Source organism: Felis catus, chromosome E2 (assembly GCF_018350175.1).
Source record: "Felis catus isolate Fca126 chromosome E2, F.catus_Fca126_mat1.0, whole genome shotgun sequence".
Classification (NCBI taxonomy): Eukaryota; Metazoa; Chordata; class Mammalia; order Carnivora; family Felidae; genus Felis; species Felis catus.
Window position 1 is genome coordinate 57,814,693 of NC_058382.1, and position 18,056 is coordinate 57,832,748.

The 18,056-nt window shown below is 53.2% G+C and overlaps 1 protein-coding gene and 1 long non-coding RNA gene across 5 annotated transcripts in view; both read left to right on the forward strand.

The window, feature by feature from the left end:
• The first annotated feature begins 2,191 nt into the window (after positions 1 to 2,191).
• On the forward strand, positions 2,192 to 5,480 carry LOC123382183. Its single transcript, XR_006590166.1, has 2 exons — positions 2,192 to 2,666; positions 4,872 to 5,480. It is a non-coding gene; the product is annotated as an uncharacterized LOC123382183 (long non-coding RNA).
• Positions 5,481 to 10,694: 5,214 nt separating this feature from the next.
• The window catches only part of KIAA0513 (uncharacterized protein KIAA0513 homolog), a 58,902-nt gene continuing 51,540 nt past the window's right edge, over positions 10,695 to 18,056 (forward strand). For 3 of the 4 annotated variants that reach the window (XM_023246124.2, XM_023246126.2, XM_045046610.1), the window contains exon 1: positions 10,695 to 10,841. The gene's annotated coding sequence lies outside the window, so the exon portion shown is untranslated. Of the gene's footprint in view, positions 10,924 to 18,056 lie in introns of all 4 variants that reach the window. The other variant, XM_023246125.2, reaches the window with a different exon arrangement.

Sequence of the window (18,056 nt, forward strand, 5' to 3'; positions counted from 1 at the left end):
ACTTTTTATACAAAATAAACTGTATTATTTAAGTTAACTTACTATTTTTTTGAGAGTGATAGAGAGTGGGGGAGGGGCAGAAACAGAGGGAGGCTCGAGCTCACGAGCGGTGACATCGTGACCGGAGCTGAAACCAAGAGTCGGACGCTTCACCGACTGAACCACCCAGACACCCCGAGCTGTATTATTTTTATAATTAAAAACACCGTTTTTAAGGAACACAATCCCTAGGAGCCACTTCCGGAAAATTATCCGGTAGATAATCTGTAGACTTGCCCCGCCCGCAGGGGAGCCGGGAAGCTCTCAGATCATCAGTTCATTCCAAACACATTAGGTTCCAATGCAAACTTATTTCTAGTCCCACTGCCTCAAGTTACGGAAAACGATACTATCGGTAAGAGTCTTGAGCCTGCAGGTAACACTTTCAGTAAGAAAGCAGAAACGTATCCATACTTTTGACTGAATCCAGACTGCCCTTAACGAAGTTCCTTTTCGTGCTGTTCCTGCTAACACCTGTCCTTTTCTAGAAAGGGATTTCTGCTTTTATCGTGGATGGATTAGCACGGCGGCAACGATCCAGTTTGCTCCCTGTAACCTGAGGCAGGCTCTGAGCCACTGGTGGCAGGAATATTTCTGTACACGTTTTACGCCCTCTGCTGTGAGCCGAGACATCCGTGCGAAGAGTTCCTTCCGATGGCTGTCGAATGACTTCTTTACGAAGCTACCTTTCGCGTCATCTTGTCCTCAAAAGTCAAGGTGAACCCACCGGTCTGACTCCCAGAAATACACAACGCCCAACTAACCTCAATAACCCGAACCCTTCTACCTCGAACACCTCCCAGGGTGTTCAAGGAATGCAATTCAACGCTTCTGTTCCACCCCGTTTGTTCAAATACCCCAAGAGCTTTTCCCTTTAGTCGAGTTCTGACCCCCTAACCAGCAAGCTTAACAAGGTGACCTCTTAAAAGGTGACTGTAGGTGAGTTCAGGTTGTAAAACAAAGAAATGAAACTCCTCGTCTGTGAGGGGAAGAGTGTAGGGAGAACTGTGTATCGATCCAGGTTTCTAGACCACCTGACACGGTAAGAGTAAAATAGATTCAAATAGATACATACATGAGCAGCACGGACAGACACTAAGCAGACTCGCTGCAAAACTGGTCACGAAAGGAAGCATAATGAGTTGGTTACTGGTAAGCTAGCAAAGTGTGTCGGTCCAACAGCAGAGAGACTTAGTTCCAGCAGCAATGACGCCTCGGGAGGGATGAACCTTGGCTGCAAGAAAAGACGCAGACGTTGTCCTGAAGGCTGACCTGATCGCCCCAGATGCCCAGTCCGGCAACCACCCCCCCAGCCAAAGATCGTTGATCGGGGGAAGGGAAGATCATCAGGAAGATGGGCGAAGAATGAGAGAATAATTCAAACTTTTCAGAAAGAAGGGGGGAACAGGAGCATTCGCGAAGCCACGGGCGAAGTTCAAGAAAGCCCTTTGTAATGCCTGGCTATAAAGCACTCTTTACAGGTTACAGAAAGGTTTTATAGCCACTCTCCCTTTTGGCTCTAACAACAACCCCGTTATTAGTTTATGAGAGGGGGAAACCGCGGCTCGGGAGAGCTAAGTGTCACGCCCAAGGTCAGGCGAAAACCTGGGGCTGCGATTCGGGCCGTATCCCGAGAGATCAAGAGTGACAGGAGACACCTGGAAGGGAAGGCAAGCGCAGGCACAGAGGTGGCACAGAGGTGCCCCCGAGGAGCTCGGGAAGGTCGCAGAAGCGCGGCGTCCGGAGGAGAGGGCGCAGGGGGGCCGAAGGAAGGGCGGGCCGGGGACAGGGAGTGGCCGGGAGGCCGGGGTGTGAGCAGCCCGCCCGGCCCCGGCCCGGCCCGCCGCACTCACCCGAGGCCCGGGCGGGGTCGCCCGGCGCTGCGGCTCCTCCCGGCCTGCGGCGGCGGCGGCGGCGACTGCAGCGGCCGAGGCAGGGACGCATCATGCGGCCGCGCTCATGGCCGGGCCGGAGCGGGCCCCGCGGCTCGGCTCGGGCACGTCCCGCCGGCCCGGTCTGAGGGAGGCAGCCGCCGAGCGGACACGAGAGCGCAGAGCCCTGCCTGGGGAGCCGGGCGGCGCGACCCCCGGAAGTGAACCCCGCGGGGTCAGCGGCGCCGCGCTTGCGCAGTTCCGGCCGCGCCGCTCGGGCCGCGGAGAGGGCGCGGGAGGCGATTGGTGGGGGCTCGGAAGCCGCGGTCGTCGTGGAGCCGAGAGGCGTAAGGGCTAACAGTTTTCTGCCGCAGGCAGCTCGCAGCCGAAAGCTCCTCTCGCCAAAATCAAAACTCCATCCAAAGGGACGTGCGGAAGGGAAAGGATGGGGGCTACGGGCCGCCGCACGGTCCAAGCCGCGCCGTCAGGCTGTCAACCTCGGTGGAGCGCTCTCGTCCCGGAGGCCGCGGGGGCGGCCCAGAGCCAACTTTAGGTGTGGCTTGTACAGCCTGCGGAGCGAGAACTCAGAAAATGGGGAAATGGAGGAGCGGGGGTGGAAACGATTGGGCCGGAAAGCGCGTGGGGAGAAGGGGAAGCGCCCTGGACTGGGGGCTGCTGGGGTCCGCTGCGCCTCCGGACCCCGCTCTGAGCATCCCAGCGATTCCCTCCGGACGATAGGTCCTAAGTGCTTTGAAGGTAGACACATGCTTTATTTCTTTGACTTTCCTATAGTATTGGGGGCGACTTCCGCAGGGCTGGGAAGTAGGTGCTCAGTGTTTGTTCTTAAACTGGTAAGTGCTTGCTAAATCGTTGTAAGATTAATGACAGCCGAAATGACAGCCAAGGGATCTATCAGAATCTCCCTGTGTGCAAGCCACCTTCTCGCCATTTACCATCCTTGCTTCCAGAAAGTCACTCCGGCTAACCTTTTGGAAGTAAGGGTGGGGGATGCATTTAAAAGTTGAAACTTTTGTTACTGTATCTTGTACCTCTGTATTCAGAATGGGGCTGTGAATTTAGTTCACCCTCTCTGAGCTGCCCATCTCCTGCTGTCTTAGGTTTGGGATTTGTTTCCACAAGGGAGGAAAGTGAGTGAGGCCTTCAGTCAGTGACCAATTCTTTTTGCATGGGCTGAAAGAAAGGATGATTATCTTTGAATAACACCGTGACAGCAAGCGGGCCTGTGCTTGGGATATCTTTGTTATGAGCCGAGTTAAAAGAATAGGGCTTTTAAAAAAAGAAAGTTTGCTTAACAGATGCGGAACTGGCTTGAACTTTCACCAGACAGAGTTGACTTTATGCCTCATATCTATGGACAAGAATCATTGGCATCGCCTCTGCAGCCTGTAAAGTCATAAATAACTTAAAGAAAGGAGAAGACCCCAAGGAACCAGATAACCCAGAAGGGTGTGCCAGACGATGTCTAGTGTTCATTGAAGACGCCTAATAATCTTTTTGGTCCATTTCAGAGTCTGTCACAAAAAAAGTGGAGGGTAGAGGGATCCCCACCCCATAATTCTTCTGATAGCCCCCAACTTGTTTATATTGCCTATGCTTTTAATCCTGGCGTATCTTGCGTATCATAACTTTGACGGTGCGCCGCTTTCCTAAAGGAAATGGCACGATAAAAGCATCCATTAAAATATTTAACAGTATTTAGCAGCAGTTGGTAAAAACAATCAACTGTTATCAAGGGTTCTGTTTTGTTTTGTTTTGTTTTGTTTTTTAATCTCGACAGAATTGGCATGTTTTTTCAAAAGGTCTTCTGCGAGTCATTTCCCCTCTCCAAGCCTCAGGGTTTTTTTGTTTGTTTATCTCTAAAATAGGAGATTAGATTTGATTTCTAAGGTTTCTTCCTGTTTTAAGACTGTGGTTCAACACAGAGTGTTAGCCTCTCCCTGATTTCACTGAGGCCCTGGGAGCAGAAAACCTAATATTTCCCCTTCCCCTTGTAGTGAGAGGAAACTTCCCACCTCCCGGGTCAGTTCTGTTTACGCTTCAGGAGCTAGGTTCCAGCTCACCACCTATCCCAGGAAGCAGCCCTTTTAAAGTAAAGTCTCCATTCAAACACGTGGAAAGATGCTCGGCCTCATTTGCAGTCCCAAGAATGAATGCAAATCTGAAGTACAAGGAGATGCCACTTTTCACTTAGTAGGTTTGCAAAGATAAAGGTTCGGGAATGCTCTGTTGGCAAACAGCCCTGACTGATGCAATTGTAAATTGTTCACCTCTTTGCGGAGCAAGATAGCAATATGAGCCACAAAAATTTGACCCAGCAATTCCCCTCAGGAGTTTCTCCTACAGGTAGCCTTACCCCCGTGCACAAAGCTGTTTGCCCTGGAGTTCACACGGTAGCACGCTGTAGAAGCAAAAGACTGGCAGTGCCCTGTAAGCCTGTGAATATGTTAGGTAAAATACGTTGCAAAAAAAAAAAAAATACATTGCGCACACAAAAGGGAACATCGTGCTTTACAATTGTAAAAAGGAAATGAGGCGTGTTTTCACGAATTCAGATATCTGGTCTTCAAGCTATATCAGGTCTATTGTGTGAAACTGCGTGTTCTTGTGTAAGAAAGCAGAGTGGGGAGATACATACGTTTATATGTACGTAGGCTATCCCTGGACGGATACACAAGAAATGGGCATGTAACGTATTTTTTTTTTAAGTTTATTTATTTATTTGGAGAGAGAGAGAGAGAGAGCAGGGGAGGGGCAGAGAGAGGGAGAGAGAGGATCCCAAGCAGGCTCCGCGCTGTCAGCGCAGAGCCCTACTCGGGGCTCGAACTCAACGCAGGGTGGGATCGTGACCTGAGCCGAAATCAAGAGTCGGACACTTAACCTACTGAAGCACCCAGGCACCCCTGTGACTTGTGAACTTTCTGGCCGTGTGTTTATTTTTAGAGACACAAAAATATAATTGAACGAGTCAACACGCTCCAGCAGGTGGGGAGGCACCTCACAGAAGAGACTGGCCAAAACGTGAAAAAAGTGCTTGTTTTCACTAGACGTCCGGGAAACGCAGACTGAAACCACAGGGAAATGTTTACACACCCACCAACATGGCCGGAATGAAAAAACACCGAGCCCTGGCGAGCACCTGGAATAACTCGGAGCCTCTATCCGCGGTTGGGGGGGTGGGGGGTGGGGGGGACAGGTAATCGTTAAACTCCCTCCTACGGCACTTGGGAGTATCTGCCGAAGCCGCACGTGCACGGACCTGTGTTCACCGGAAGACACCTGCCGGACGGTTCACAGCCTAAATGTCCGTGACCGACAGAATGGATAAATGGTGCGTACCCATACAACGAACTACCGTACAAAATAGAGTCCAGTCGCACACACACGTGTTGGGTGAAAGAAGCAATACCTGAGACGGTACGTGCTGCGTGGTTCCATCAATAAAAGGTTCGGACTCCCGGCAAAACTGGTCTTTGGTATGGGCAGACGTGGCGGGGCAAGGGTTACCCGCGAGGGGGGGTGCCGGGCTACTAATAAAACTCGGTGTCTTGGTCCCGGTGCCAGCTGTGTGTTCCTCCAGCTCTTCCGCAAGTAGACAGCGGCAGAGAGAGAAAGAGGCGGGCACTTCCGGAGGTTGTACAGTGGAAAACCAGAGGTTCGTTCTGGAAGGGGGTTTGGGTTTTGCCTTATGTTTTCCCGCGGGTTCTGTGGTATCGAATGCAACAGCCAGAGTTAGGGAAGCTAGAAAGCTGACCGTCCACAACGCGTGGGTGTTGGATGAGGCCCCCGGAGTCTCAAGAGCCCGGAGTGGTATGTCCTGAGCTCCTCCGCTCGGGCCACCTCGCCCCCGGCCGTGGGTGGAGCCTGCTGGGGCCCCCGCTCGGTGGGGAAGGCGAATGCCCAGCCAGTGGATGGGTATGGAGGACCTACTGGGTGCCACACTCTGGGCTCGGGTCTCTGTCGCCTCGATGGCTCTCTCATGCCCTTTAGGGCTTCATCCTGTGGCGCCTTCCTCCCTGGAACCCCATCTCAAACTTCCCCCTCCCTGCTTCGCTCCTTGTCATGTGTCCGCTAACGCCATGCGTCGTTCACTTCCGGTGCGGTCCATCCCCGGCTGCAGAGCAAGCCTCACGAGAGGCGGGGAGCTCTGTTGCTCTTGTCCGCTAGTGCTTCCCCAGCGCCCATCAACCAAGAAATGTACATTAAACGAATGAGCGAGCACACTGTGCCTGGCCCCTTTCCTAGAGGAACCAACGGGCTCAGAGAGGTTAAGCGGCGGCTCAAGGTCACACAGCTAGGAGGGGAAGGGCCAGGAGTCAGACACAGGTCTGTCCTCTTTCCTGCTGGCCTCCCCATAGACTCACCTCAGCCTCACAGCCCTCCGAAGTTGGTGTGATCCCTTTGCACAGCCGGGGAAACTGAGGCTCAGTTAAGTGATGGCCTAGCAGGGACAGCACAGCTAGCTTGCAGACCTCCTTCTGTCTGCCTGTGAAGATCCTGTTCCTTAGGCTGTACCACGCTCTCCTAAGGGGGGGTGGGCAGGCCGCACACTAGGATGGGGCTACATGGAGCCCTGCCACCTGCCTGCTCCTGCTGCCAGGGCCCAATCACCAACCCGCCTGGAAGCAAGGCCCCGCCCATCCTGCTCATCCTCTCTTTGTCCTGTGGGCTCATTCAACAAGCATTTAAGGATCTACTCCGTGCTTGGCACCTTGTCAGGTGTTGCAGACACGCAAGTGAGCAAAAGCAGACAAAGTCCCTGCCTGTTACAGAGCACATGGACTGGGCCAATACACAAGTGCACGGTTACAAACAGGCGTGTTCCTATAAAGGCAAAGGACATGATGTGGTAAAAGGGTGCACCTGGGAAGCTGGACTGCCCCCCCCCGGGGGGGGGGGCACGTGGCTTCCTTTCAGCTGTGATATGCAAGGACACATGGGTATTTGATAAGCAAGGGGGTGTTGGGGGTGGAGGAAGAGGGTTCCAGGCAAAAGGGTAGGTGGGAGGCCTCAGTAGAGGGCAGCATCGATCCTCTGAAGCTCTGCAAGGGGCCAGTGTGGGGAGGACGGGGTGGGGGGCAGGGGCACTGGGGGAGACCAGGCTGGAGAGCTTGGAAGGGCCAGGTCATGCTAACAACCAGAAGGATTCTGGCCACATCTGAGGGGCAGTAGGAAGCCACTGGAGGTCACATTTGTGGGGTTTTCTTTTTTTAATTTTTATCTTTTAGCGTTTATTTATTTTTGATACAGAGACAGAGCGTGAGTGGGGGAGGGGGCAGAGAGTTGAAGGGGACACAATCCGAAGCAGGCTCCAGGCTCCCAGCTGTCAGCACAGAGCCGGCCGCGGGGCTGGAACTCACAAACCGCGAGATCACGACCTGAGCCGAAGTCGGACGCTCAACCGACTGAGCCCCCCGAGGCGCCCCACATTTGTGGTTTTTACAGGTCACTCCAGCTGCCCTGTGCAGAACAGACTGGAGAAGGGCAAGGATGGAGGCAGGAAAATGTCAGCTCGTAAATGTCAGTGGAGCCATGGAATCAGAACCCTCCACGCTTTGCGGTCGGCGTAGCATCATCATTAATGGATGCCAAACCCCTGGGTGAAAGTTCATTAGGAAAACAGAATATCTAAATAGCCTAAAAGTATCTTTCCCACAGATGACTAATTATTTACAAAGGGGAAACGAGAACCTTTACGGTAGGGAAACGTGTCACCGTCCCAACCATGGGTCAAACGGCAGCAGCAGTGATGAGACAGACTGGCGTAGGCACCTCCTGATGCAACGACACACATCGGTGCCGCTGCCTGCTGCCCGTACGGTGTTCCCTGACGACAAAGGGGCAGTCGGAGACACCTAAACTGAGAGGCGTCCCATGAGACAACCGGCCTGCGCTCCATACGCACATCAGGACAGAGGAGGAGACTGACTTCGAAGACGGAGGAAGGCGCCCCCAGCCAAGGGATGCACGAGGCCCCCAGAAGCTGGAAAAGGCGAGGAGGCCCTCCTCCCCTGGGGCCTCCAGAAGGAAAGATGCCCTGCTGATACCTCGATTTTAGGGTCTGACCTCCAGAGCTGTAAGATACTAAGTCCACGTCCTTTTAAAGCCACAGCGTTGGGGCGCCTGGTGGCGCAGTCGGTTAAGCGTCCGACTTCGGCCAGGTCATGATCTCGCGGTCCGTGAGTTCGAGCCCCGCGTCCAGCTCTGGGCTGATGGCTCGGAGCCTGGAGCCTGTTTCCGATTCTGTGTCTCCCTCTCTCTCTGCCCCTCCCCCGTTCATGCTCTGTCTCTCTCTGTCCCAAAAATAAATAAACATTGAAAAAAAAATTATAAAAAGCCACAGCGTTTCGTGTCCGACTTCAGCCAGGTCACGATCTCGCGGTCCGTGGGTTCGAGCCCCGCGTCAGGCTCTGGGCTGATGGCTCAGAGCCTGGAGCCTGTTTCCGATTCTGTGTCTCCCTCTCTTTCTGCCCCTCCCCCGTTCATGCTCTGTCTCTCTCTTTCCCAAAAATAAATAAAGGTTGAAAAAAAAATTTAAAGCCACAGCGTTTGTGGCAATATGTTACAAAGGGGAGGTGGAAATAGACACGACAGGCAAGGGAAAACAGAAAGGATGCCAAGTCATATCACCTCGTTTATCTGTGTAATTGGTTTCCAGAACCATCCTCTACTCAAAGTGGTTTGTGAATATTGATTCAGCCATCCAATAAACTTACTATTTCTCCCACCTTTGCACAATATCACGAGATAATGTCAGCAAATGCTTTGTCCTGGATATCTGGTTGCATTCCGCCACCTGCCCAGAATCCGTCTGCTTCCTCATTTGCCTGGGGGGACCCGCCCTCCCCACCCTCCTCACCCAAGAAGCGGAGCGGAGCTTATCTTCACTCGTGTCCAAGTATGGCCAGTCCCGTCATCCCAACAACCTGGCCTCAGAGGTTGGTTCAAAGCGCTGAGCACACAAGGAACGTTGGCCCATTTAGACCAAATCCTAGGTCTCTTGCTGGAAATACTGAAGGACAGAGTCCTTTCCCCCCTGAGGTTGCTAAGTTGAAAGAACATAGGCCTGTTGCTATTGGAGACCACTTTATGTAAAAGCCCCTAATCCGAGAACGAAGCCAGCTCCGAGGGAGGTGGTCAAATAGTGGGAGTGACACCAAGTTCTGATGACATCATCGGCGCCCCTGGATCTTGCTGGGCCAACCCCAGAATTTAGGTGAGTTATGTGAGCTGATGTAGTCCCTTTTTTTTTTTTTTTTGAAAAACCAGTTTGAACGGAGTTCTGCCACTTACAACTGAAAGAATCCTGATACATACAGCTTCCGGGTCCAAATACACGATTTCTATCCGATTTCCTGATTCAGCAGTTCGTGCGTTTCACAACAGGAGTATGGTTAACCCAGCACAACCTGGTCATCGGTGCTTCCTCTTCTGAGGGGTCAAATGGTTTTTTGTTAGTAATCTGTCCTGAATATTTCCCACGCCCGAATCTAGTTCACTGGCCTCTGGTTGGCAGAACTTACTTTCTCTCCATCTTTGTTTAATGGCCACGCATCTGGCTCTGTCCACCCTTCTGGCGAGATCAGAATACCTTTTATGAGGCATGAAGAGACAGGGTTCACGTGAATCTCTTGAGGAGAAGTCACACGTTCCCCAAATGGAATCTGACCCTGAATGAGCTTCCATCTTCCAGCTTTACTGAATAGTCATCAACACCAGAGTCAGGTCAGGGGCTGCTGCCCTCCTTGCCTTCTGAACCATGAGATCCAGACCTGCCCCGAAATCAAGAGTGGTTTCCTTAACCCACTGAGCACTCAGGTGCCCCCAGACAGGGCTTTATTTCATACAAGCAGCCACCAGAAGGGGCATTAGAGCTCCGCGATGTAGCCGTGGAAATGTGTTTGGAGAACGTGAGTCCTCTCTCTGGAAACATAGTCTCTATTTTGCTGGTGCTGGAACCAAGTTTGACATAACCCCAGTATTATCGGCAGTGGGTGTCAGTTTGTTTGGTACTTCCTCCTCCAGAACTGAAAAAGCTTCCATAGGAGACACTCCTATTTTTACCTTTTTCTTTTTTTAATTTTAGAGGTGTAGAAGCAGCAGAAACCAAAGGGCCTAAAGTTGTTTACTGTATTTGCCGAAAAATTGCAGACTCGCCTAGAACTTTTGGTGCAAGTGAAGCGGGATCCATCAGCTTTTAAGATGACCCCTTTGAAAAAATAAATCAGGCCTCAGATTGTCCTTGTATGTACGATGCACCGTGGCCTGACTTGTTTGAAAAGTGTGTTCATTAACGTCAAGACTTCACCCTAACTCTGGCATGGGCGGGCAGGAAATGGCAAATGACACCCCCGTCTTAAAGGTGGAGAGGATCCAGGCCCGGAAGCAACCAGAGCCAGGCCTTATTCCCCCGCTCCCTGCCAGGGCTCCCGGGTCCCCCCACCCAAATCACCAAATCCCCCTCTCCTGCGCTCGCGGAACGGCCGGTCCCCAGGGGGGAACCCTAGTTTCGAGCAGATCCAGGAAACGGGATCCACAGTTGGACTCCGAGCGTGCTTCCGGGGACGTCGGGAGCGGGCCCAGGCCTCCCGTCCAGGTACAGGCGCGGCCCCGAGAGATCCCGGGCCGGGGTCGGGACCCCGACCGCCCCGGGCGCCGGGCGCCAGCAGCCAGCATCCGCCCCTCCCCGTCACGTGACCCGCTCTCGGGGCGCCCGCGCGGGGCGGGGGCGGGGCCGCTCTCGCGCCTGCGCAGACGGCGCCGGGAGGGGGCGGGCACGGCCGGCTGACTGACAGCTCCCGCGGCTGTCGCCTCGGAAGGACCCGGCTCGCAGGCCCGCGCAGTGGCCGCAGCGCGGAGCCCGGAGGCGCCCGCTCGCTCCCCGGTCCGACCGGTCGGCCGGCGCCCGCCGCGGTGAGAGAGGCTCCCGCCAGCGCCTGCGAGGGGGAAACGCGTCAGCTGTCCAGGCGGCGCGGGGCTCTCCGAGGGCCGGCGGGTGAGGGGCTTGGGAGGAGGAGGGGGCGGCCGGATGACGCGGGGTCGGGGGTCGAGAGCTTCTGCGGGGTCCGCGCGTGCCGGGGGGAGAGGGTGGGAGGGGAGCCGGGAGCCCGCGGGGGGGGGGCAGTGCAGCGCCTGGGGGAGGATGGACAAGGGGTCCCCACGCCCCCGGTTGCAGATGGTTGTCGCCAGGTGGCTTTGGGGTGGAGTCGGCCCCTGGGTCCTGGGGGAAGAGGAGCCCCCAGACTCCTGGGAGGGGGGTGCCCGGAACCAGGAGGGGAAGGGCATTTGCCAAGTCGTGCTGTGTGTTCAGTCTTGAGTTGGCTGCGTCTCTGCTCCCGGGTGGCCGGCGGGGGAGGCACGGTGGGGGGGGGGGGGAAATAGGGTCTGGGGCTCTGGACGGGGTGGGGGGGGGCGACAACTGTGCGCGTGCCTCCGCGGTGCTCCGCCGTCCCCCGGTGCGGGTCAGTAGGCACAGAGGTTTGCAGAGGGCACGGCAGCCCAGGAGCAGCGCTGGGAGCTCCAACAGCTGGACTGGTTCGGGGTGGACTGAACCAGAAGCCCCGGGACCGGAAGGGACGGCAGGTGGCCTTCCTGGAGCCGGGTGCGTTTTCCCGCGCGTCCGGGGGTTTGTGCTTCGCGAGGTTGCCCCCGGATTGCGCTCGGGAGGAGGATTGGCGGTGGGCGCCAGCCAGCTCCTGGAACTCTGTGGGTCAGCGTGGGGCACGGGTGCCGACCTGCAGACTGAGCAGGAGCTCGCCTCTGAGCTGGCACAGGTGAGTCAGGGCTGGAGGCACGCAGACCGCTGTCAGGGACCAGGCTGCCCCCCCCCCCCCAGGCCACTGTCACCTAAGGCTAATGTTTCTGATTCGTTTGGTGAGAGGCACCCGCTCCCGGAACCTGAGCCAGGGGAGCCAAGGTACAGAACCGCGGAATTAAGCAAAGAAAAAAACACAAGGAAGATTGTGATTGGTTGTGCACCAGCGCTTCTCCAGGTCTTTGACACGTTTCTGTGTGGAAGTTTATGTGCTCGCTTTGTTCAGAGTCGCTCCCTTCCACTGTCACCTGTTTTTATTTCCGTTTTGTTCAGAAGTAGGACTGCTTACGCCTGTGGACAGGGGGCGAAAGGCTTCTGAGATCAATTGACAGGGAAAAAGTTGCCTCGTGAGATTTTCTTTTTCCATAAAAGAACTGAAGATGGGCTAGGACTCACATGTAGCAAGCACTCTTAGTGATTAGCATATCGTCTCTAGCCTCTTGCGTGGTTCTGGGATACGTTCCCGTGGGTTTTTGTTGTTGTTGTTTTGTTTTTGCAGGGTTTGTCTTTTGTATGGCCTGCGTCAGCCAACGTGCAGATAGGCTGAATTATTTGAGAATGTAACACCTAAGGGCAGTGACAAAAGCTGCCACTCGGTGACGTGAATAAATCGCAGACCTTAAATAATTTGCTACAGAATTCTAGAAAGTGAAGAAGAGTGATTCTCTCTATGACAATTAACTTTGCTTCTTCAGAGGTAAATTGATTTATGGGGACCCCAAGAGAGGACACCTTTTAGGACAAACCCTATGAAAGGTTTAGGATGGAATGACTCATTCTACATGCTTCCCGCCCCCCCCCCCCCCCCGCTTCCTTCCTCAAAAAAGAAAATAATCAGGTTGAAAGAAACATCAAAAGCAACCTGGGAAGATCTAAAAAAAACAACAACAACAAAGTCATGAAAATTCAACCAGCAGTGGGGAAAAACATGCAAAGGGAGGAGTAAAACCCTGTGGCTGATGATAACCCGTCACTTTGATGTGACAGAGAACTTTACAAAGGGCTCTGGCACAAAATCTCGGTTGATTTTCGCAATAAACTTGGCATGATAGGTGGTGTTTCGTGCCCGTGTCACAGATGAGGAAACTGAGACCAGGCGACTGCCCAAAGTCTCTTAGGTACAAGGGGGCAGAGTGAAATGTTAGACCCAGCCATCGGACGCCAGATGCAGTGGCCTGCCATCGGCCTGTGGAGTGGGGTGTGGTGGGGGGACGGATTTGGCACGTGGGCTGGCCGCGCGTCCTTCTCTCCCACCGCCCGTCTCAGTCACGGAGTCAGCTTGGCTCCCGTGTCCTTCACCACATCCCCACCCAAGCCTGAGGGTCCGCATCTACTCAGATTTGTTTATCCGTCTTAGAGAAATCTAGTAGGAAGTATGATCACAAGGGACCTCTTGCTCCATGGCTTGGTGTTTCCAAATAGTCTAGGTGTCTTCAGCCGGGTGGGGCAAGAGAGCAAGGCGATTCTAGGGAAACTTGCCCTTAGCGTTTTCCTTGCCTGCCACCCGGGAGAAAAATGCGGTGGTTGTGAAACCCGAGGAGCTGACCCAGTAGTTCTGTTTATTTGACGCGGTATTTTATACGTGGCATCGTCTGGGTTATGGCGACTTTTTTTTTTTATTATTATTGTTTTTTAAACAGGGCACAGCTGTTCTCCTTAGGAAAGAACAAGCTTTAATCCCGCTTTCTAGATCTGGGCAGCGAGATCCGGAAAAGGACTTTGGGGAGGGGGCGGGGGGTTATCTGAGATCTGTTTCAGCAGGCAGTGGCACAAAACACAATGACAATTACAAGGGCACAACAGTAGATGTACAGATCTGAAGAAGAAAGGTGATAGAGGTCCAGTCTACTCCATGCTGAGGATATCGTGTTCTTTTCTGGACATCACATTTAATAAAGGGCATAGAAAAAAAAAATCAAGACTCTTCCTTGGAAATTGCTACAGTGGTGAATGAATTATGGCTGGGTAAGCCTGGGAACCTGGGGAGCCATGATCCCAGAAGGTTTAGGGCTGTCATTTATTAAACTTGTTTTATAGGGGCCCAAGAACCAAAGGACACAAGCTCTCTGTCTAAAGTTAGAGAGACTTGGGGCGCCTGGGGGGCTCAGTCGGTTCAGCGTCCGACTTCAGCTCAGGTCACGATCTCACGGTCCGTGAGTTCGAGCCCCGCGTTGGGCTCTGGGCTGATGGCTCAGAGCCTGGAGCCTGCTTCCGATTCTGTGTCTCCCTTTCTCTCTAACCCTCCCCCGTTCATGCTCTGTCTCTCTCTGTCTCAAAAATAAATAAACTTAAAAAAAAAAAAATTAAAGTTAGAGAGACTTTAGTTTTAAGGCCTTTATCGTGCCAGAATTGAACCATAGCCCTCCCCAGTGGCCTGCCAGTACTCTGGGGAGCGAATTCAAACTTCTCACTATGGTCTACTTGGGGGGGGGGGGGCTATGCGAGTGCTAGTTGACCTTGCTTGTGTCTCCAGCTTCATCACTTACCACTCACAGAAGTCCCACCTTCTTCCTGTGCCTTGCACACATCCAGCTCACTCTGCCTCACTCTACCCACCCTGAAGTCCTTTTCCGGATCTCGCTGCCCAGATCTAGAAAGCGGGATTGAAGCTTGTTCTTTCCTAAGGAGAACAGCTGTGCCCTGTTTAAAAAACAATAAAATAAAAAAAAAGTCGCCATAACCCAGACGATGCCACGTATAAAATACCGCGTCAAATAAACAAAACTACTGGGTCAGCTCCTCGGGTTTCACAACCACCGCATTTCTCTTCCGGGTGGCGGAGGAGGAAAACTCTAACTGCCTCAGGGCCTTTGCACTCACTGTTCCTTCTGCCAGATTTCCCCATGGCTGGCTCCCTGTCATTCAAGTCAACTGCTCTAATGTCACATCCTTAGAACTTCCCTAACAATTAAAATAGTTTCTGCCTGGTCCCCAGCCCACCCACTTTATTACTTTATGGTGTTTTCTTTTTTTCATAACAGTATCACAGATGTCCTTCTTTGAGAATGCTTTTATTACGTGCTGCCCATTTACCACTGTATCAACAGTGCCCCAAAGAGTGCCTGGCATATAGTAGGTGTTCAATTGATATTTGTTGAATGAATGATTTTTGTGACAGATCTTTTCAAGGATGGGAGGGATTGCTGCCTTGGTAGATACCAAGTTGGTTTTCTTGTGCTAGAGACAGACACGGCCGACTAGCCAGCCATCGGGCAAGATAATTCAAGCATTAGGTAGCTAGGAAAACCAGATAACTTATGCTAATGCCCTGGGGCTGCTGTAACAAAGCACCACAAGCTTGGTGGCTTAAGACAAAATATATTTATTCTCTCACGGTTTTAGAGACTAGGAGTCCAAAATCAAGGCGCTGACAAGGTTGCTTCCTTTTTGGGGGTTCAGAGGGAGGATCTGTTTGTGCCTCCCTCTCAGCCTCTTGTGGGTCCCAGCAATCATTGGTGTGTCTAGCCTTGGAGCGTTCTTCTCGCTGTGTGTGTGTGTGTTTCTGTTTCTTCTAAGGATACCATCAAATTGGTCATATTCCATTATGACTTTATCTTAATTTAATTACATCTGCAAGGACCCTGTTTCCAAATAAGGTCATGTTTGCAGGTTCTGGGGGTTAGGACTTCAGCATATCTTTTTAGGGGACACAATTCAATGCATAACACCTTCTCACTTCAAGATCCAGTGACATTTTAAAGGGAGAAACTGGCAGGAGGTGCTGGGTTCTTTTTAGGGATAATGGCATGGATTTGGATATTTTTACATAAAGCGTCATGGTCCTGGGGCACCTGGGTGGCTCAGTCAATTGAGCGTCTGACCTCAGCTCAGGTCATGATCCCACAGTTCGTGAGTTCGAGCCCCGCATCAGGCTCTGTGCTGACGGCTCGGAGCCTGGAGCTTGCTTTGGATTCTGTCTCCCTCTCTCTCTGCCCCTCCCCTGACTTCGGCTCAGGTCATGATCTCACAGTCTCTGGGTTCAAGCCCCACGTCAGGCGCTGTGCTGACAGCTCAGAGCCTGGAGCCTGCTTCGGATTCTGTGTCTCCCTCTCTCTCTGCTCCTCCCCGGCTCATGCTCTGTCTCTCTCTGTCTCTCAAAAATAAATACACATAAAAAAAATTTTTTTAAGTATTAAAAAAAAAGCATCATGGTCCTTACAACTTGCAAGCTAAGAGGTGATCTGCACGTGTCCCAGGTGAGGAGGCCGAGGGTCTGAGCAATTGTGTGACTTGCCCGAGGTCATGAGGACAAGGTGAATCTCCTGCATCTGATTGCAAGGCCCGTGGCCTCCCCAGCCCTCCCTTGCCTGCTGGGACAGGTCTTACTAGCAGTGCAAGCCCAGGGTAGGATGGGGGATGTCTGATGGCCCTGCGGGAGCCCTGGAGGGACCATTTCCTCCCTTGTCCTTGTCACGATGGCACAGAGAAATGTGGGGGGCAGCAGAGCCCTGTCACCCCAGCACTAGACCGCCCGTGGCTGGCTTGGATGCATGCCGCAACATTAGGAAAACCTGCGTTTCCCCTTGTCGGGCTTTTCCAGCGATCCAAAGTCTTTTCCATAAGGCTTCAAGAGTTCTGGTGTTGAGTGTCTTAGATTATGGCCTGAAAAAGTATTGCTGATGTCCTGAGCATGAGCCATCCAGGAATTCACAGAGAAACTTCTTTCATTTTGAGGGCCGGTGGGGGGGGGGGGGGGGGGGAGGGTGCGTGAGAGCAGGGCAGGCTGCCAGCAAAATGTCTGAAATCATTTGCACCTTTGCCTTTCGAGACCTTTTTATTTCTGGCTCTGTCTCACCTCATTTGGGGAGATATTCTCTCCCTTATTTAATTTAATTAATTTTTGGTCTAGGTAATACATGCAGATGGGACAAAATTCAGACGATAAAAAAAGATGTTCGGTGCAAAGTGGCTCTTCCCTCTGCCTCCCCGACCCCCTCCCCAGGGGCACCCGTCACCACCAGCTTCCTCTGTCTCCTTCCGGATCTGATGTCCCCTGTAATGTCCCTGACTGCCACCCCCCCCCCACACACACATACCCTGAGGGCTGTGCTTTCGTCCCCGCTTTCTATTCCTTCTTCCTGTGTTTCCAGAACCCTTTTCGTGGGTACCTGACGGGCTGATTCGGTCCCACGTGTCAGGAGCTGATGACGGCACCTCTGCCACGAGTTTTGTATGTGGAAGGAAGGTGCTCAGAAGAAACGTGTCTGTGACGTGAAACGTGGGCTTCTGAGGCAAGCGGCACAGATGAGAAAACTGAGGCCTGCCGTCAGGCCGCCCGCAAGGGCCGAGTCGGCGTGCAGATCCCGGCAGCTTGTGTTTTCTGTCCCAGCGTCCGGTCCGGGCCCCACGTTAGGTTCCTCTGTCTCCCTGGTTTCCTCTGGTCGGGGACGGTTGTCCCCTTCCCTCGTGTTATGTATGGCGTAGCCGTCCCAGGTAAAGCAGTGTCTTCCTAGCTCTGGACGGGCGCGTTCACGTGTGGCCTGCACGTGGGGGTTGGCCTCGTTCCACGGAGCAGGTGCGCTACGTCGGGAGCACCTGCTTTCCTCCTCGGCTTTTCTGGGCTCGTTCCAGAAATGGTCTCTGGCCTCTCGGCGCCCAAGACGAATGGCCGAGACCCGTCCCACCGTAGGAATAATCTACAGCACGTGCTGGAGGGAATGGCACATCTGGAGGGGAGAGAGAGGGCGGGGGGGGGGGGGGGTGTTTTTCTCTTAATCACCGAGTCCACTTAGGAGAACACCATATTCCTCCGTGACGTCCTTTCGCAAAGCAGGTGCGTTCGGAGGCATTTTCCTAGCCTTTGCATCACAGCCAGGCATGACTCAGAGCAAATGACTCACCGGTGGCAAAAATGACCAACAAGCCGGGGAAGAGACGAGAACCTAGCAACGGCGGAGCAGGCGGCAAACGGAAAATACCAGAGCAAATGAGCTCCGCGAGCTGCTGTTTGCTGACACCGTTGAGCGAGGGGATTTGGGGGCGAACCCATGTGGCCGAGATACAAAAATAGGGCCCGGTTAAAAGGGGTGAAAGCCTCATGAGAACAGAAAACCCAATTTTGAGTTAATAGTAAATATCAGGAATGAAGTACACGCGTTGAGTGTGATCAAAACAACGACAAACCTAGAAAAACCAAACAAACCAATTTTAAAAACTCAGTTTGTGGTGGTACGAGGAGGTAGGAAACCAGTTAGCCAAGGCAAGCTGGTCTAATACCCTCCCTCCTCCGAGAGGGGGCAGATTAGCTGAACTTCATTAAGCAGCAGGATCGCTCTGAGAATCCCGATGCTCCATTTGGATAATACAAAAATACC